This window comes from Triturus cristatus, chromosome 3_2, assembly GCF_964204655.1.
Source record: "Triturus cristatus chromosome 3_2, aTriCri1.1, whole genome shotgun sequence".
Taxonomy (NCBI): Eukaryota; Metazoa; Chordata; class Amphibia; order Caudata; family Salamandridae; genus Triturus; species Triturus cristatus.
This window is the reverse complement of record NC_140584.1, coordinates 603,813,595-603,835,481: the sequence shown is the minus strand read 5'-3', so window position 1 is coordinate 603,835,481 and position 21,887 is coordinate 603,813,595.

Here is a 21,887-nt window from a genome sequence, read left to right as displayed (position 1 = left end):
TTTATGTGTGCTGCACAATGCAGCACACATTGAAACAGCAAAACCAAAGAGAAATAATGCATTTCTCCTTGTTTTGCCATGTTAAGACCAGGTTTTTTTTTGGTCTTAATTTTTTGCTCTGCTCTATACTTACGTCACCATTATAAATATGGGGCAGCGTCAAAATCAATGGGAGTTGGGGCAGAACTCAGTTCCCACCCCTTTCATGCTAAGTATAGCATGAAAGGGTGCCTGATTTACACAGCAGCGTTAAGCCACGTTAAGTGGCTTATCACTGCCTTGTAAATAAGACAAAGCCCGTATCGCCCAGGAACGTCAAAAAAGTGATATCCATGTGGCGATAGGGGCTTGTAAATATGCCCTATTGTCGTTAGGGTTGCCGTGTGATAACAGGATGATCTTGCAAACCTGTAAGTATTTAAGGCAGTTTATTTTGCAAAACTCAGTTGATAGCGTGGAGAGACACACTTTCCACAGGGAGTGAAAACTAGAATCTCTGTCCGTCCGACCAAGAGTGATCTTTTCTATCCTCAACACGTCCAACACCTGGAACAGCCAGGATCTAAGGTTAGGTGTTTCTTCTTTGCCCAAGAGGTTTAATATAGCTTGTTTGGCTGCCTCTAGCTATAGAGTAATTTGGCGTCCCCTGTGATTTCAATGAACAGAAGAGGTTCGCTTTGGTCCAAGAATGACATACTCTGGGAACCACAGCAGTTGGATCTCAAACTTACGTTAAATCTCATTTAGGACCCCCTTCCAATATATCTGAAGTTTGGAGCAATGGCAGAGTAGGTGCAACAGAGTCCCTGCATTACCACAGTTTTTCCAGTAGAGGCCACTTTTAAGAGGGGCCCAATTCTGAACCCTGTTAGGGGTATAGTACCAGTGATGCATGATTTTCATACGAGTCTCTATCATCAAGTTAATAGCTGCACTCAACTGGGGTCTCATCAGTATCTCGGACCATTCTTTGCTTGTGAATGAACTCTCCACCTTGGCCTCCCATCTGAGCTGACTAGCCATGCAGGCCTGAGAGACGTCCAAATTAATAGCTTTATAGTTATTGAAATTTACCATCTATTATCCCGTATGAGGAAAATCAATTTTTCCAAGATAGTCAAAGGAAGATATGTTACCAGTTTCAACCTGTTATGAGTCACCCAGTGTCTTACTTGAAAGTACCACAGACTCTCGGTTTCGGGGAGGCCATATTCTTGTATGAGTTGTTCAAATGTTTTAGGGCCAGATGTACATAGGCTTCTGTTTGTAATTTCCTATTAGCAAATTTTTGCTATTCACTATTAGCAAGTCGCAAACAGCTATGTACAACTATGCGTTTTACACTGTTTGCAATTCCCAATGGGTCGCAAGGGGCCTGTCTCATTAATATTCATGGGGCAGATCACAATTTGCGACCCATTGGGAATGGCTGGCACTCACTGGGATGGTGGCCTGTTGGGGTCAGCAGACCACCATATCTGTGCCTGCTTTTTAAATAATGCAAAAAGAACTATTGATGGACAGAATGCAGAACAATGTTATACATTCACCCCAGTACAGAGATCTGGGCCTAAATCCATTGTCTTTTTGCTCACCATGCCATTCCAGTTTGGACTCAGCCAAATGCAAATCAGTCTTGACCCTGTGCCCAATGGGAACAGTCCAGCCCGAACTGCCAGGCCAGTTCCTCCCTGGACTAGAAACAAGCATCCTGGGACCGGTTTCGGGGTTTCACCCCTCTTCAGCCAGGATAGCTTGATTCCAGTGGCATGGAGAGCACGGGACTCACGTCTGAGCATATCCGTCCCACTCGGGGTGACAAATGCTAAAAGAACTATCGATGGACAGAATGCAGAACAATGTCATACATTCACCCCAGTACAGAGATCTGGGCCTAAATCCATCGTTTTTTTGCTCACCATGCCATTCCAATTTGGGCGAAGCCATATGCAAATCAGTCTTGACCCTGTGCCCAATGGGAACAGTCCAGCCCAAACTGCCAGGCCAGGTCCTCCCTGGACTGGAAACAAGCATCCTAGGACCGGTTTCGGGGTTTAACCCCTCTTCAGCCAGGATAGCTTGATTCCAGTGGCATGGAGGTTGCAAAACATTCCTACATACCAGTGCGACTCACTGTTAGGAAGGGATGTCCTTGGCACGCCCCTTCCTAATAGCGACTTGCAAGCCCAATTTGCGATTAGGTAGTAGCCAACCAAATCACAAATAGGCTTTGTACATTTTAAAATGCTTTTTTCATGTAGCATTGGGCAGTTTGTGAGCTGAAAAAAGCATCAAACCTTCCTTGGAGGTCAAACAGATCCCTCAGTCGCTTACAGCCAGCTTTTTGATTTTCAGCAAATTTCATGTTGTCCAGGCCCAGAGTGAAGTAGGATTCCTTATAAGACAAGTGAGAGGTGAGGGGGAAGAGAACAAACCTGACTTGGTCATAACCAAATCCCAGGAGGCGAGCGTGGCTCATGTAACATGTGAGATTGTTTGGGAACCCATGGTGCTTTCCATGTATGATTCCCGGCTATCATTTGCCCCATAAAGCACCATGCCTTTTCAGAGGCTATTCTCCCCGAATCCACTATGAAGCGAAGCTGGGACGTGTGGTAGTAATTAGCGATATGGGAACTCCCAGGCCACTCTGCGCCGGTTGGCCATACACTTTACGTATAGGTAGCCTTGCTTTTTAACCCCCCCTATCAGATAAAGGCATTGATCGTACCTTGGAGATTCCTCAGGATCCTGCTTGGGGGTCTTAGGGATAGATATTGGGCCACATGTAAAAATTTAGGTAGGACCATCATTTTGACTGGAGTGTTGCATCCCAGCCATGATAAATTTCCACTTTGCCACTTGTGGAGTTCGATTTTCATTGATCAAGATTCCTAGCCAAACACAGCACTGAGACCGCACTGACTGTCGCCACAGATGACCTCAGAACGCTCCTCGGCCACAGAGAAACTGTGGCCCTGATCGTCCTCGACGTTTCTGCGGCATTCAACACTGTCTCCCACAACACCCTCATCAACAGACTCTACAATGTAGGCATGCAGCAAAACGCCCTTAAGTGGATCACCGCCTTCCTTATATCCAAGTGCCTCCCTTCACCTCTACACCAAAAGATATCATATGCAGCGTACCACAAGGATCACCCCTCAGCCCCAACCTGTTCAAAATCTACATGACCCCCTCGCGGACATCGGCAGATCCCATGGACTCAACATGGATTCCTACGCAGACGACACTCAACTGATCCACTCACTCACCGAGGACATCTCCATCTCCAAAACTAACTTCTACAATGCCATGGCCAATCTAGCCAAATGGATGAGAGACAACTGTCTCCATCTCAACTCCGACAATACTGAAGTACTGATCTTCAGGAAGAACACCTCTGAATGGGACCAGAGATGGTGGTCTGCAGAATTCAGACCTACACCAGCCAAACAAGCACGGAACCTTTGCATCAGCATCGACAGCCAACTGACCATAAAATGACAAGTGAATACAGTTGTCTTCTCCTACTTTTACACACTTTGCATGCTCTGCACAATCTTCATATGGATCCCAACCAACACCAGAAAGACCGTCACTCAGGCCCTCGTCACAGCCACCTCAACTACGGCAACGCCCTCTATGCCGGCATCACGTTTCAGCCCCTCAGAAGACCCCAGACCATACATAACCCCGCAGCCAGACTCATTTTGGACCTCCCCAAATGAACCCACATCCCCCCTCACCTGAAAGACCTCCACTGGCTCCTCACCCAGAAAAGATGCCAGTTCAGGATCCTCACACATGCCTACAAAGCCTTCCACTAATTAAGACCTGCCTACATCAACCTTCGGCTGAACTTCCACCAACCCTCTAGACACCTACGCTCCTCTTCACTTTCCCTCGCACACCTTCCTGCATCTATCGCAGTGGCGGCCCTTCCTTCTCCTACATTGCTGCCAAGACCTGATAGGACCATCCCCTCCAGCTCCATACAGCCCCCTTGCTGGCAGACTTCAGAAAGAGACTTGAAACCTGGCTCTTGGACGGAGACACAGCGCCCAGACACCCTTAGGGGTGACAGTGTTGCTCTTTACAAATGCTGTTTGATTGATTGATTGCAGCAGTTCTATGTAGTTTGCCCGGCTGTATCTTCCAGAGAGGAGAAGATTTTCACCCCAGATAATCAATGGATTTCTCTGCCCAAATCGGCGGAAACTGTGACCATATCGCCTCCACTGTTTGACTCTTGAGCGATAAGTTCAGAAGTTGGGATTTTTGAATTTGTTTAGTGCTACTAAGGGGGTGGGGAAGAGAATGGACTGGGTTTATAAGCATTAAAAGCACGTCATCAGCATACAGACATGTTTTGTGTCCCGCTGCCAAATGGATGCATAATGCTTAGAAATAAGGGCAGAGATAACTTGGCAGGCCAAGGAGAGCCCCTTGGAAGCAGGAACTGACCACTTCATAGTATCTGAAAGCAGAATGTTCATGAGCATCCATGTAATAGTTACATTTAGCTGAAGAGGGACCAAGAGGAAAAGTGAGATGGAACAATTGGCTGCTTTGAGAACCGAGGCCAATATGGTTAGAAATATTATATGATTTGTGCATTTGTATAATACATGGTTCACCCGAGAAGGTAACATGGTGCTAAAGCAGGAGCTGTATGGGCCGAGCTAGGGCTGGGGCCAGGTGAAGAACCAGATCTTCATTTTCCTGTAGAGTTCAAAAACTGAGGAGGTAAGATGGAGGCAAAGGTGTTGGCGAAAACAGTATCCAAAAGATTAGTGGCAATCATTTTCACAATAATCCACGTAGACCAATCGGGCTTCATTCCCCATAGAAGCACTCTCCATAACCTATGACGTCTCTTTGGTGTCCTATACCTGAGAAAATATCTTTCACCTCACCAGACAACATTGATGGCGCTAGACGTCGCGATGGCATTTGACAGTATAGAATGGCCATACCTATTTGCTGTGCTTTCGAGGCTGGGCTTCGGCCTTAAGTTTTGCGAATGATTAAGACTGCTCTACCAGGGCCTGCTGGCTCGAGTGAGGATCAATGGTGCACTTTCCAGACTCTTCTTGCTGCAAAGAGGCATAAGCCAGTGTTGCCCCTTATCACCATTGTTGTTTGCCTTGGCGCTGGAGCCATTGGCACATTGGATCAGGACCGAGCCACTAATCCAGGGTATTGCTGCTCCAGGGGATGGGAGGAGCGCCTGTCCCTGTACGCGAACAACATCATTCTATATCTTTCATGACCATACTACTCCATAGCAAGGGTCCTACATAGCTTTGAGGTATTCGGTAGCTATTCGGGTTACACCATAAATTGGACCAAGTCAGTAATTTTCCCGTTGTCAGGCCTCTCTCCAAAACTACCAGCAAGGTGAGAGGCCCAAATCACAGTAGACGGCTTTCAGTATCTGGGAATGCAAATAACCCGAGATCATCATCTGTTCCTCCAAAGAAACCTCAACCCCCAATTGGACATGCTCCACACAGATATACCACATTGGCACATCTTGCCATTGTCCCTCATGGGCAGAGCCACCCTATATAAGATGATGGCCCTACCACGTCTCCTGTACATCCTGCAGAACACTCTGTACCTGGTTCCACAAACCTTCTTTAAGCCCTTGGCACAAGTGCTCCGTAGAAAACACATAAGAAGGGGTGAGGGTACGGATTCACCTGTTCTGAATCCCCATCCATACTTAATCCACCAAAAAGAGTAAGGAGTAAAACAATGTAACAATGGTTATCTGTGATGGCACCTGCTGTGTATGCTTATTCTGCCCTCACTCACACAGATGTGTGACATGCTTCATCACAAGGCTGCTTACAATACACCCCGGCGTAGCCACGCACGGGGTGGAGAAATAGGGTGGGGTAAGACAATACAACACAAAAAGAGAGACAATTTATGTCACAGTAGCTGGGCGCGACTGTAGTGAAAGTGCAGTGATAAGTGAGTTAAAACTAGCTCTGAAGTGTCGCCGTGACTAAGACTTTTATTCCAGGACCCTCCGGCCAGAGTTAAAACCGTGAAGGATAGTGGTGTTTGAGAGATGCTATGTGCTCCTAACACCCTTCCTTTACTGCCAGGTGGTCAACATGTTTTGGCCGTGTGTGTGTGCCCCACGAGTAGGGTCACACTGGCCTTCCTCAGGACTCTACCTGTCCCAGTGTATCGATACTCACACCTCCTGTTGAGATACAAGAGTCTCATAAAAGCCAGATATTCCGTGTAGAGGTATTTCCTCTAGTAAGTAGTAGGATTACGAGTTCACCTCTATTTCAAGTTAGAACTGGTGGCGGGCAAGGAAAGACCCCCTCTAGTCACACTTACTCCAAGGGTGTTGCTCCTCGGAAGCTGCTCGCCTTCATCTGCCTTGTAGTGCAGTATTAGCATACACAGCAGGTGCCATCACAGATAACCATTGTTTTACTCCATACTCTTTTTGGTGGATTAACAAGAGCTCCGTACACTGCTGTGGCAGGGAGGTGCACCTAGGATAGCATTATACAAGCTGCAGAGAGGAGTCAATGAGGGCCGCCCCAGACATCAAGCTATATTACTGGGCATCAGAATTTCTGGTTAAAAACGAATGGGCATATGCAAACAAGGGAGGGCCAGCCTAAAGAGTAGATAGAGATGCAATGCCGGACGGAAGTTATGAGCCCCCTCCTCTATGCCCACAGGCCGCACCCAGAATGGCCAGCACACAAGACAGCCATGGTCACATGTTGGACTGAGGCTAACAGGTTTCTAAGATGGCAGGGAAGGTTGACTGGCATGACACCCTTGTCGCTGGGGGACCAGCTACGGGAAGTGGCCACACTGGAGGGATTCAGGGGTTGGCAGACAATAGGTGTTTACCATCTCAAAGACGTGTGGAGATATGGTGCACCTCTCCCCTTTGACGACCTACAGCAAGAATATAGCCTGGCATCGACCCACAGATTCCCCTACCTGAGACTCACACACACCTTGCAACGACACATACAACGAGGTACGGCCATCCCAAACTACTCTCCCTTGGAGGACAGGTTGCTAGTCGACCCCGTCCCCGAAAAAAGGAACGTCAACAATATGCCATAAATCATAAACAATGCACCAGATCCCCTGTTTTCCCTTCGTAACACCTGGGTAGATGACCTGGGTAATATAGAGGATGACAATTGGACGATGGCCCTCCAAAGTCGCAGAGAAATCGCAATTCACACATGATTCAGAACAATACAACTTAAGATACTCCATCACTCCTACTACCTACGCACACTCCTCCATAAATGGGGAAGGGCATAAACAGCGCTATGTGTCAGAGGCTGTCAGCAGTAGGGCTCCTTTTTTCATATCCTATGGGAATGCCCCAAGATCAGTCCATTTTGGCAAAGAGTTACAACAATAATGTCGAGGATAACGGGGATGGAGGTCTCGATGGATAACAGGTGGCTCCTCCTAATGATTCAGGGAGAGGAAGACTGGCTGAAACACACTAGACTCTGGCTGGAACTGGCAGTGGGCATCGCAAAACAAAATATCACCAGGCGCTGGGGGGCACCCCTCCCCGTCAGCAATAGAATGGGAAAAGGACTTAAACTGTTGTCAGTGAGCGGAAGAAGTGGTATACAAAAGTAGGGTGTGTGTGAAAAAATGGAAAAACATATGGTCTACATGGTACCGGTATAGAAATGCATTGCGAGGACTGTTACTTGCTATATTGTTCAATTCACTTTGTAATGTATCACAATGTACCCGCTGAAAATCATCTCCTGGTCCTGATAAGAACTGTTAATTCAATACCATGTTTACTCCTACGGAGATAGAGTTTGTCCCACTCCCCCATCTATGTCTTATCCTTACTATCAATCAATCAAATGATGTACATGCCTATAAGCCTCATAATGTACCATCTTATGATGGCATATATAGGCATATATGAATTATTTTTTAAAACAAAGAACTGCGGAGGTGGCTCTGATGTGCAGGGACAGGTTATTCTAGGGTTTAGTGGCAAGCTAGGAGAAGGCACAACTGCTGGATCTGGTTCTGCATATGAGGGGAGTGTGCAAGTAGGAATCCGGCTGAGCTGAGATGTCTGGTAGCTTTTTGGAAATTTACGCAGTTTGAGGTACATGGGGCAATTTTGTGATGGTGTGCGTGAGGAGTTTGAAGACTCTAGGCCTGGGCGAAAATGTCGTTCCGTTCGCGGAAATTGCGATAATTTGACATTTTCGCGTTCCGTGGAGAGCGCGAAAATGTCAAAAATTCCGGTTTCCGCAGCTTGGCGATAATTTGTTTCTTGCTCGCGCTGTAAAATAATACATTCTCGCGAGCGCGCGATCGCCTTACCTGAATCCCTGCGTTCGCCGACAAGTTTTCTTGATCCGGTCGCGTTCTCCATGAGATGTTGTATTGTTTTTAGCCATTTGCGCTATCTCGTGACAGTTCGCGCCCGCAGTGACGTCATGCGTCGCACGATCACGTCTTTCTTCTCGCAATCATGCACCGCGAGACAACTCAAAACAAGATGGCCGCGCCCGCAAGCAACCACTTGGGTAAGTTGGCAACCCGCAACCATGCAGAAAATCTCGCGAACATGCCGGAAAAAAACTTCTGCATCTTCGCGATATTTCCGCTTGTTTGCGATAATTTTAAACATTTTCGCGATAATTCGCGAAAGTTAATTTCGAAAATTCCGCCCACCCCTAGAAGACTCCTTGTGGCATATTCTCAAGGAGCTATTGCCAAGTTAACGGCACTTGATCGCAGCCAAAGTTGCAATAAAGTTACCGCCCCATTCACAAGCTGGTGCAAACAGCCCATACCACCAGATTTCCTGTGATAGCACCCTCAAAAAACATCGCCACAGATGACCACGGCAACTATTGCTAATGAGATGCAGAGTAGGTGTTCCCCGAGCAAAAAGCTGTGACAACACCACACCCCAACATTCTCAACAACCAGCCACATCGGCGATAAGATCACAAAACATGTGATACGGCACGTTAGCAGCAGGAATAACACCTGCTCTGACCTGGTGCATAGTCGGATGACAACCTGCAACAGAAAAGGGAGCCCAGACCACAACCACACATGAAGACCAACAGACTCCATGAAGCCACTGATCATGCAGCTCAGAGCCCCAACAGGGCCACAACACCCCCCCCCCCCCCCCCCCCAGGACAGCAACCCCCCCGGAACCCCTACCCCAGACCACCACAGAGGCAGCGCAGACAAAGACAGCGGACCCCCAGGAAACACACCAGCCTCACAGACCCAAAACCTGACAATGTCATTGCCCACTACATGCCCAAAAGGACAACCATCCTATGCATCCTGACCATCATCACCAAACGGGCTCACAGCACCAACACAGCGGACAACCAACATGCCACCCCAGACAAAGCTGCTGGCTGTGCTGCACCTGTTGGCCTCTGGTACCTCCCAACCACCTACCGCCAGAGTCAGAGGAGTCTCACAGCCAGCCACATCCAAGTCCCTCACACCTGTCCTGGATGCCAACATCAGCCTGGTACCCCAGTAACTATACGTCCAACACAATGTGCAGGAACAGCTGGAGACCAAGCAAGGACCATATGCCATAGCTGGATGCACACACGTGTCAGGGGCAATCGACAGCACACATGTCCTACTTGTGCCCCCTGGTGACACAGCAGACAATCACCGCAACAGAAAGCACACGCACAACATCAATGTGCAGGCAACATCTGAACACCGTGGAATCTCCACCAACGTCGTCGCTAACTACCCAGCCAGTGTGCATGATTCCTTCATACTCCAACAGTCCATCATCAACCAGCGCTCCCAGGATGGCACCAAGGGAAATGCACCGCCCCTTTGCAAGTACCAAATGAACACCCCACACACCTCAACTCCACAACCATGCAACTCACAACACTGGCAATGCACACGTCACAAAATCACATCCAACATGCAAAACAACATGCCCACCCACCAGACACGACAGAACAACTTACTATGGCAACCTGGGCTAGCAGTGAACATGATCCATCAACGTCATGGCACCCCAGCCACACAATAGCGGAATGTGGGGAAAGGTGGGAACCAGTCATGTGTGAAGGAGGCAAGTGACCCATGAATGGGAGAGTACACAATGCCAAGTGTTGTGGAGATGTGCTGGACAGACCGCAATATGCAGAACATACGCATATCCAGGATGACATACACCGATGGTGTATGGAGTGTAGTGGATGCAAACTTGTCACCCCAGCCAGTGGGGTAGTTTGTGGAAATGTTGCCTGTGACGTCCCCCCCAAAAGCGTGAGCGGAGTGGGATGGCCTGGCGTACACCAGGCCAGCGTAGGGGTGTGAATAAAAAGCAAGTCACACTGGACATGGTTGTCTTCTGGAATGCCCAACGTCTCTGCCAGGGCGGCGCCTCTCTACCCGCCACGAGGCCAATGCCGTCCTCATGAGCGGTGTGGTCTGCAATCCTGTGCGCCTGCAGCACCCCAGGCCGCTGGTTCCCGAACTCGACTTGCCCACCCCTGTGCACCCAGGCCTCCCTGCTCACCTGCCGACACCGGCGTGTGTCAAAGAGGGCCCACCACAGGCCGGTGCAAGCTCCAAACCCCAGGCATGCGAACCTGGCAACCTGCTACGACCATCACGGCCTCCACGAGCAAGGCCCGCAGTACTCCTTTCTCATTGAAATACTCTACCGGCATGCACAGCGGACTAGTAGGTCACACATTTGGAACTGAGTCTTGATTACACTATGGCAGAGAACTTCATTTATAGCAGATCTGATGTCACTTTACTCCCTCCGATGTGATGCCGCCAAACCTTAGTAGTGCATCACAACCACAAGATTCTGTGGGCCCACACAGACTACTGCCCTCAGCCTACGCTGCACCCGAGTAGGTCACACAATTGGAACTGAGCATAGATTTCTCAATGGCAAAGTACATATCATTGCACGCAAGGAGAGGTGTAAGAGGATGACGCGTTTCAGTCAGGAGGGAAAAAGGATCATCGTTACGGAGGTGATCGAACACTACCGACAACTGCCCTGGTGTCACTAACTCTGTGCATCGCGAGCCAACGACACATGGCTGTGGGCCACTGCTGGCAGCTGCCTTCGGCCTACACTGCGGTCGAGTAGCTCACAGTTGTAACTGAGCCTTGATTTAGCAATGGCCGAGTTCATGACATTGTACCGGCATCATCGCAGACTGCAACCCCTCTCAGCCCCGGTGCCATGAAGTCTGTTCACCGTCATACTTGGGCACTCTCTGTTTGAAGTTTGGTGGCGGCTGAGTCTATGGACTGGTAGTTATCATCATCCTCATGTAGCTGATACCTAAATGGTGGTGAAAACAAGGCTGCAGTATTCCACTCCTCGATTTGCTGCTTCCGGACGGCTTCTGCCCTCTGCATCATGCCCTGGAGGACACCCTCCACTCTCCCCCGCAGCCCTCTGCCACATTCACCTCAGACAACGATGAGGACCCGCTCAGTCCGTGTGGCCCTACCTCAGTGCACCGCAAGTCACTGTCCCGTGGCGGGGGGCCTGTGCCGGCCGCTGCGCATCCGGGGCCACTAACTCTGTGCAGCTCAAGTCATGGACCCTGTCTGGATGGACTCTGTGACGATGGCCGTGGGGTCATCAATGGTATGTGTCTGTGGCCCTGCTCTGTCCGCTGCATCCAGCCTCAAATCGAGTCTTGACCGGCCCGGACGTCGCATCACCGCAGGAGGCACACGCCATCACCTCCAGGACCAACTCCAACAGACAACTGCCGGTGTCAAAACGGTCGTACTGGCAGACTGGCGGAGTTGCTCACACCTGTCGTGGATGTCATCTTCTGCCTGATCCCCTTGATCAGCACTCCAGGTGCCACTGACTCAGTGCACCATGAATCATCATCCATTACTGTTTTGGTTATGTGCTGTGGAGAGCTCAAGCAGCAATGTCACCTCAGGTAGTGTGGGAGACCTGGGACGATGATGAGGAAGATGATGCAGGTGTGACACCCCTCCACTGCAGCTGCATCAGGAATGTCCCGAAGGGACACAATCCTAGACAATTTGTTCACATGAGCACGCTCCGCTCTAGTGCCCCAACCTCAGTGCACTGCAACTCATGGACACTTCTGTTTGCTCATTGTGTGGCCTCTGGACTTGCTCTGGGTACCTCCATGATGCTCCGCAGTGGTTTCTGTAATGCTGGAGTTGTCTGTTTCCGCACTCATAGTGTTCACTGTTGTATTTGTTGCCAGCACCAGCAACTCCCTGAGGGCTGGCTTACACTCCCCACACCCATCCAGCACGGGCGTCACTGTGCATGTGACCCTGCCAATAAAGGGGCCGGGCGCACGTGCCGTAGCCAGTTGCAAAAACTACCTGCGTGTGTCTGTGTGGTCATGATGTGTGCATGAGGGCCCCGGGCACTACAACATTACATTGTTCTGTGTACAGCGGACGCAAGCCATGTCATGGCAGGCAGCGGGTTAGAGCTTGGAGATGTAGCTTTGCCGTCAGCCACTCGATACGTAAGAGGGGTGTACTGGGCCATCGTATTAAGGACCAGCGTGGGTGTGTGGATGGTAATTATGGGGTTCTGGGCGTAGTTCAGTATAGGAAATGTGTGCATGCATGTGTCTCTGTCGCAGTATGGGTCTCCTTTGTGGGGTGTAGGTGGTCCCTGATGGGACTTCGACACCCCGTATGTGATGTAGTTCGGCTTCCATGAGCTCTGAACCCACCCGCACCTGTTTGGACACCTCCTTTTGGCCTTCTGACACCTGGCATTGGAATGCGATGTGTGCCTCGGTGAAGTGTTGGGAGCCAGCCGTGGTGGCGAGTACTTCCTGCTGTGTGGTCTGCGCAAGGGCTGGCGTCTCCTCAATGTAGCTTGACTACAGGTGGATTGCCTGAGATGTCCATCAGCTGTTGTAGGGCGTTGGTGTCGAAGATGTGGTGGTCATTTCTAGCATTACTGATGGGTTGTCTAGTCTGCCCTGCTGAAGGTGTTGTGTGTCCCTCTGCAATGTGAAGGGGAGATGCATGTTGACATTGTGTTGACATTTATGTTGGCGCATTGTTCTTGTTGACATGCAGACTGTGTGACAATGTACGCCTCACACTGCTGCACGCCTCACACTGCTGCACGCCACACACTGCTGCACGCCACACACTGCTGCACGCCACACACTGCTGCACGCCGCACACTGCTGCATGCCGCACACTGCTACACGCCACACACTGCTGCACGCAACACACTGCTGCATGCCACACACTGCTGCATGCCGCTGCATACCACACTGCTGCACGCCACACACTGCTGCACGCTACACACTGCTGCACACCGAACACTGCTGCACGCCGCACACTGCTACACGAAACACTGCTGCACGCCACACACTGCTGCACGCCTCACACTGCTGCACGCCGCACACTGCTGCATGACGCACACTGATGCACGCCGCACACTGCTGCACGCTGCACACTGCTACACGAAACACTGCTGCATGCCACACACTGCTGCACGCCACACACTGCTGCACGCCGCACACTGCTGCACGCCGCACACTGCTACACGAAACACTGCTGCACGCCACACACTGCTGCATGCCACACACTGCTGCACGCCGCACACTGCTACACGAAACACTGCTGCACGCCACACACTGCTGCACTCCACACACTGCTGCACGCCACACACTGCTGCACGCCACACACTGCTGCATGCCACACACTGCTGCACGCTGCACAATGCTACACGAAACACTGCTGCACGCCTCACACTGCTGCATGTCTCACACTGCTGCACGCCACACACTGCTGCACGCCACAGACTGCTGCACGCCTCACACTGCTGCACGCCTCACACTGCTGCACGCCACACACTGCTGCACGCCACACACTGCTGCACGCCACACACTGCTGCACGCCTCACACTGCTGCACGTCTCACACTGCTGCATGCCACACAATGCTGCACACCTAACGCTGCTGCACGCCGCACACTGCTGAACGCCGCACACTGCTGTACGCCGCACACTGCTACACAAAACACTGCTGCACGCCACACACTGCTGCATGCCTCACACTGCTGCACGCCGCACACTGCTGCATGCCGCACACTGATGCACGCTGCACACTGCTGCACGCCGCACACTGCTACACGAAACACTGCTGCATGCCACACACTGCTGCACGCCACACACTGCTGCACGCCGCACACTGCTGCACGCCGCACACTGCTACACGAAACACTGCTGCACGCCACACACTGCTGCACGCCACACACTGCTGCACGCCGCACACTGCTACACGAAACACTGCTGCACGCCCACACTGCTGCACTCCACACACTGCTGCACGCCACACACTGCTGCACACCACACACTGCTGCACGCCACACACTGCTGCACGCTGCACAATGCTATACGAAACACTGCTGCACGCCTCACACTGCTGCACGTCTCACACTGCTGCACGCCACACACTGCTGCATGCCACACACTGCTGCACGCCACACACTGCTGCACGCCACACACTGCTGCACGCCTCACACTGCTGCACGCCACACACTGCTGCATGCCTCACACTGCTGCACGCCGCACACTGCTGAACGCCGCACACTGCTGCACGCCGCACACTGATACACGCCACACACTGCTGCACGCCACACACTGCTGCACGCCACACACTTCTGCATGCCGCTGCACGCCACACACTGCTGCACGCCACACACTGCTGCACACCAAACACTGCTGCACGCAGCACACTGCTGCACGCCGCACACTTCTGCACGCCGCACACTGATGCACGCCGCACACTGCTACATGAAACACTGCTGCACGCCACACACTGCTGCACGCCACACACTGCTGCATGTCACACACTGCTGCACGCCACACAGTGCTGCCCGCCACACACTGCTGCACGCCGCACAATGCTACACAAAACACTGCTGCACGCCACACACTGCTGCACGCCGCACACTGCTGCACGCCGCTGCACGCCACACAGTGCTGCATGCCTCACACTGCTACATGAAACACTGCTGCACGCCGCACACTGCTGCACGCCGCACACTGCTGCACGCCACACACTGCTGCATGCCGTACACTGCTGCACAACGCTGCTGCACGCAGCACACTGCTGCACGCCGCACACTGCTGCACGCCGCACACTGCTGCACGCCGCTGCACGCCACACAGTGCTGCATGCCTCACACTGCTACACGAAACACTGCTGCATGCCACACACTGCTGCACGCCGCACACTGCTGCACGCCACACACTGCTGCATGCCGCACACTGCAGCATGCCGCACACTGCTGCACGCCTCACACTGCTGCACGCCTCACACTGCTGCACGCCACACACTGCTGCACACTGCACACTGCTGCACACCGCACACTGCTGCACGCCGCACACTGCTGCACTCCACACACTGCTTTTATGCGAGTTTATGCTACTGACATTGTAAATGACAATGCCTTTTATTTGTTTTAAAACCAAAACATAAATAAAAGGCATTGTAATTTTACAATGCCAATAGCTCAAACTCTTATAAATGTGAGACCTATTGCATTGCAAATGCTAGTTGATCCTGCTAGTGACGTCATGACCCCTGAGACAATGGGTAGCAAGGGCAGTGCTATGTGTACCAAATAGTAAACTAGGGGCAGCAACTTCTAAACTTGGTAAGCCCTAATGGAATTCCACGTGTGATGTGGGGATAGCATGGATAATCATTCATGCATGCTATTTCAGCAGATCTTTCCAAAAATGGCATGCGTTTCAGATTGTAAGCTTGCCAAGCTTTTCAAAACCAAGATTATTTGTTGGGAGTTATATCAATACTAATGAATACATTCTCAAAATGCCATACCCATATTAGCAAGGGCAGTATCGCCACTTTAGCGGCACTTTTTGACGATAAAGTGGCGATATTTTTATCGCCCTATTAGCAAGCTGTCGCTAACAACCGTTAGCGACAGCTTAATGGCGATAGCGGACGTTTTTTTACCGCTTTGCATATCAGCGATATTTATCGCTAATGACATGTAAAGTGGGCGTTCCTCACTAAAAGTAATAGGAAGAAGTCGCTAACACATCTTCTCCCTATTAGCAATGCCCGCGAAGTGATAACGAAACCTGCGCTAACCGCGAATATCGCTGGATTTTAACACCTGCTAAAATCCTGACTTAGCCATTGTTTTCTATGGGAGGTGGATTCTACGGCTGAATCCTCACCTGCCTATTGGCGACCTTTTCCTTAGCGATGGGAATTCATCGCTGGCATTCCCACATTATTGATGGAGAATCGCCACTATCGCTGGTTTATTATCGCCTTGGAGATAAACGTTGATAATAACGCGTTATCTCCGCGATCTAAACCAGCGATTAAAAATACAGCGCTAAGCGCGCTTTGCGATGATTATTGCAAGTCCTTGCTAATATGGCCCCAAGTTCTGAAATCAGGTTGCTATCCAGAAACTTGGAAAAAAGCATCTATTAGACGTCTCCTAAAAAAATCAGATCTGGACCCTACCGAACCAAAAAAACAATCGGCCCGTTGCCGGCCTACCAATAGTGGCTAAGATTTTGGAAAAATCACTAAACACAGCGTTGACTGATTATTTACCGAATCCGCCCTGATCATCGCAACTGGAGAGATCTGCAGGGTGGTGGATGGGGGGGAGGTGGTCCTTGTACTCCTAGATTTGTCGGCCGCGTGATGCAGCGCGGAACGTCAAATTCCCCCTTCGGCACAGACCAACTACCTCGTCATCCAATTCACTCAAATACATCCATTGGTGGGGCTCATAACACCAATATACTTACACTCCGTTGATCTGTTTTCTGAGGGAGAATACGCTTTCCAACGCTGACATTAGAGGAATACCTTTACCTTACCCTTAAACACATTGGACTCAGACTCCTAAGATATCCCTCTCATAAGGAGATGGATCATTTAGTTGTTATTTTTGATTTTGATGAATAATGCTCGTCTATCTATACATTATTTCTTTACCACATTTCTCTTATTCAAATAATCGACACAACACATTTGTCAATTAATCAAATATTCTTATCTAAATTATAGTGCAAGAAAATTAGAAATCATCATCATCATTTCAGAGCATCATATTTACCTATTCTGGCTAAAGTCGTCCTCTAAGTCAATCAGTCAAAGAAGAATTTATTCAGCAAAGTTAGGCCACAATTCAGTCTTTCAAAGATTCAGGATAACAGCTGTCCAGCAGTGTCACCGTCCTCTCCGTCAGCATAACATCAGGAAATCGAGTTTGTCAAAGAAGAGCAAGCGCATCAGCGTATCGTCTCGTAGCGTTAGCTATCCTAATTCCCTACCTACTTTCATAATGAAAATAATATCAAAAAGTATCAAGATCGGGGTTTAGAGAGTCTGGATTGGTCAACTTGGGGTCGCGAGGTGAAGTTCTCACATAGTCCGCAATATGAAGTCATTGCACTTGCTGGTTCCGGTTTTTAAATCAAGCATTGTCTTTTGTCTTGGATGGGTTCCCGGAGCGTCCTTGGAGGGTACATGTTCTCCCGGGGTCAGGTCCAGGCCACTGTTGCTGGTGGTGACAACTGCGCACTTCACCCAGAACCTCGTGTTGTCAGGGCAATCACGTTTAACGTCTCGTTCAGCCATCTTGTATATGCCGAAATGGTCAACTTAAGTAAAAGAAACACAAAAACGTAATTAAAACATAGAAATGACTAATAAAATGTTATCCCTTCCTAATACCCATATGTGTGTGTATTTATCTAGCAAAAGCAACACTCAGAGCGGTTTATACTCACTGAATAAAGCAAAAATCACAAATACATCACCAAAGCAACATATAACATGCAATATTCTAATTTCTTACTCTTAATATGTGTACACAAGTTAATTCACAATTAATATAGCCATGCAAAGTACAATTCCCACGTGTAATTCTTTTGTTAATATAGTTGGTGAGTTATCACTTCAAACAAATGAATAATATTACAATTAATTGATTATTCAGATTAATATAAACATGCAGAATGGGGGGGTATACAAAATGTTGTACTACCCGCTCCAGCAATCCCCCCTTTGGTGATTATATCACCACACTAATTTAAAATTTTGTATCCCTTTTACGGAAATTTTCTAATTGATTTCTTGTTTCATTCATATTTCAGTTCCCCTGTTTCTTCTCTTTTTGCTGTTTTATACATGCTATCTTTTAACTCTTCTAGTTCTATTTCTTCAAATTCTCTTTCTTGTTTCTCATCCCTTCTCCTTAAGTTTTCTCTTTTTATTCTTTTCTGGTTTTTATTCTTTCTACAGCAAATACAACCTAATCTTATTATTAATACTAAAATAATCACACATGTTAATGGAAATAATATCTTACCTATAAATGTACTACCTAGTTTTACTACAAAGTCTTTAATAGCTGATATTTTCTTACCAATCTTCTCCCAAACACCTTCAACCTCCAGTGGTACAATTTCGTTATGCAATTCTGTAATGTTTTTAATATAATTTTTCAAATCTTTACTTTCGTCAGGAATGTAAGTACAACAATGTTGAACTTTCAGCATTCCACAGACTCCACCCTCTTTTGCCAATAAAATAGCAAGGGCAAGTCGATTTCGCATTACCATAGCACGCATGGCAACCATTTCAGTATTAACCAATAAGAATTCTCCAGCGGTGCTTGTTGACAAGCGATCCACTACTGTTGAAGTTTTTCTAATTTTGTTCGCATTCAGAGATATTCCCACTGTGGGTATCAGTGCTCCAAAAATGTCACCTACAATTTCAGTCCAAGATTCTCTCTTACTACGTGCTAAATAACTACCTAAACTATGTACACCATCTACTCCTCTATCCACGTGAAAAATCTTTGGAAAAACCAGGCCAACATAACATGTGCCATACCAATGATCTGGCAAACGATAATGTGCCCTGTTCCCACAAATGAAATACAGTCCTGGAAAGACCGGATCTCTTCCACCTTTAAATCCCCATCCTCCCATGATTCGGTATGTATCATGGCACTCACTATTCCCTAGAAAATAATTGTCATACGTCGTCTGATTCCTTCTTATACACAATTTCCCTTTCTGAGGCCAGTCTAAAGCCATAGTTGGACTCGTTTCTCCTCATAAATGTTTCTCCGTTTCTACATCCCAAACCGTTTTCTCCACTTTCCCTTCTGAAACCTTTCTTTGCATTTTCAATCTCCTTTCTTCAACCATATCCAAAAATGTCTTCTCTTCTTTCTTTAAACTGCAAGTCAAGTTATTTCTAAATATATATTCTAAGATTAGTTAATTTGTCTCTAAGAAAAATTCACCTAATACCTTTGCAGGTTTTACCGTGTTTAGTTTGGTAATTGCTGGTACTTGTGAAAATATAGTATCTACATCTGAAAAATAATACTCTAATTTACCTGTTTGATAAAATAAACTAGCTATTACACTACGTGTTATTCCATAGGTTACAGGAAGGTGATGATAAGTCACTCCTTCAGATACAGATGCAGGTAATTGCATACATACGTAGCAATCCCTTACGTCCATTGTTTTTACATATTCATACAACAACTTTGAAAACACATTGTTGGAAAAATCTGTTATTGACCTGTCTTTATGTAAATAGTTTTTATCTATTCTAGTTGGAACTACCTTTTGAACTTTCCCTATATTAGTTATGTTGTCACTATGTCCTTCTAATGTATCAACAGTAACTTTGAATGAAATTAGGAGAGCAAGAATACTCCAAAGAAGCATTAATAATCCTGTACAACAACACATTTTGCACCATCTTCTAAGAAAGGTACATCTACTTTTGCTACTTTCTATGATTGCCATCTTTCTAAAATGAGCTGTGTCTTTTGACTTAGCCTCTTCTACTTCACAACTAGTTTCTAACCCAAGGCTTCTCAGCACCTACGTGGTTCTACCAGTTTTTGTCTTTTTCAATAATTTATTGTTTTTCCATCAGTAATTTTCTTGTCTCATTCAGATTGGCATCTCATCATCTTTTACCTTCCCTTCGTTTTCAACGTACAGGTTGTCCTGAGTATCCGCTTCTTCTCCGATATCGGACAAGATAACTCTCAGGATTTCATATGTCCATTCCGGTGATTTCTACTTCTGGTTAGGTTTTCTTGTTTGTGTATTTTCTATGACTACTGTCTGTTCTTCTTCTTTCAATTTTTCCTGACTGGTTACTTCATTCACCTGTTCAGCTCTTGGCGAATTTACACTTGTCAGTCGATATCTTAGTCTCTATATCTTGTTTGGCCACACCTCGTCTTTGGCCGCTCTTTTCAGTTTACTCCCTTTATCATTCTTTTCAGTTCTCCAAGCTCTCTTTCTCAGAACTCGGCCTTCTGGTATTTCATCTTCGCTTTCCTCAGATTCTGTTTCAACTTGCTTTTTACCTTCAACGAGTTCCTTTTCCACCTCTTTTGTTTTCCCTACTTCTGTCCCTCCTCGAATCTCCGTCACGCAATCTTCCTGCTGACTACTTGTCCCTGCTTCTAACTGGATGTTGGAGTTCCCTACACCTCCTCGGGGGTCTTCCGCAATAATCTTTCCCTCTCTCTCTGTATCTGGCACCTGTCCATCTAAAGGTGTTGTTTCTGGTGGAATTTCTCTCAATCCTTCATCTGGCACTTCCTTCTCAGGGATTTCTTTTATTGTTTCTCCACTGTCCTTTTCTTTGTTCTTCCTTTGTTCTTTCTTGGATGAATGGGCTCTTGGTTCTGTCTCTGAGTCTGAATTGGATTCAGAAATCTGTAATCTTTTCCTCAGAGAGTTACTTCTGGGGACCAAAGTTAACCTTGGATCTGTCTCCCCCCCTTTCAGAGTTTTCTCCTTTATCTTTTGGCTCTCCGTCATCTGACTCAGTACTGGATTCTGATTCATCAAAATACTCCTTTTCTTTACAGTCAACTGGATTTGGAATTCTCAAGGTATGACTTGCATGGATCCAGTTCTTCAATCCAGCACACTTAACAGCTGTTGTTGTAGTCAAGATGACTTGCCTTTGTTTTCCCCACCTGGGAACCAAACAGTTTCTTCTTCTGTGTACTTTTATCCTTACCCAGTCCCCTGGGCTTAGATCATGAGCTGGCTTCTTTTCAAGAGTGGTGGCATCCGCTCCAACCTGATGAAACATAGAATGAACTGCGTCAGCCAGGCTTTTACAGTATTCCAATACCATGTCATCAGTTATTGTCATCAGCTTGTTGACTGGTATAAATACATGTCTCATTGCGCTTCCCATGAGGATCTCATGAGGACTCAAACCAGTGGTTCTGTCTGGTATTGATCTAATAGTCATGAGTACTAGAGGCAAGACATCGGGCCATTTCATACCTGTGGCTAAACACATTTTCCCTATTCTGTTTTTGATAGTACCATTCATTTGTTCTACTACACCAGAAGCCTCTGGTCGGTAGGCACAATGCAGTTTTTGTCGTACATTCAATGCTTCACAAATCAATTTTATGATCTCATTATGAAAATGTCCTCTTCTGTCTGATTCAATTGTTACTGGGAACCCAAACCTAGGTATAAATTCCCTCAACAATAATTTTGCAACTGTCATTCCATCATTTCTTCTTGTTGGGAACGCCTCTACCCACCTGGAAAATAGGCACACCATCACCAAAACATACCTCAACCTGTTACAAGGAGGCATTTCAATGAAATCTACTTGCATTCTGGTGAAAGGCCCTCCCTCTCGACCTATTGTTCCTAGACTCACCACTGTCTTTCTTCCGGGATTGTACTGCTGACAAATTAGACATCTTTGACAAATACTTTCTGCCACAAGCCTAAACTTGGC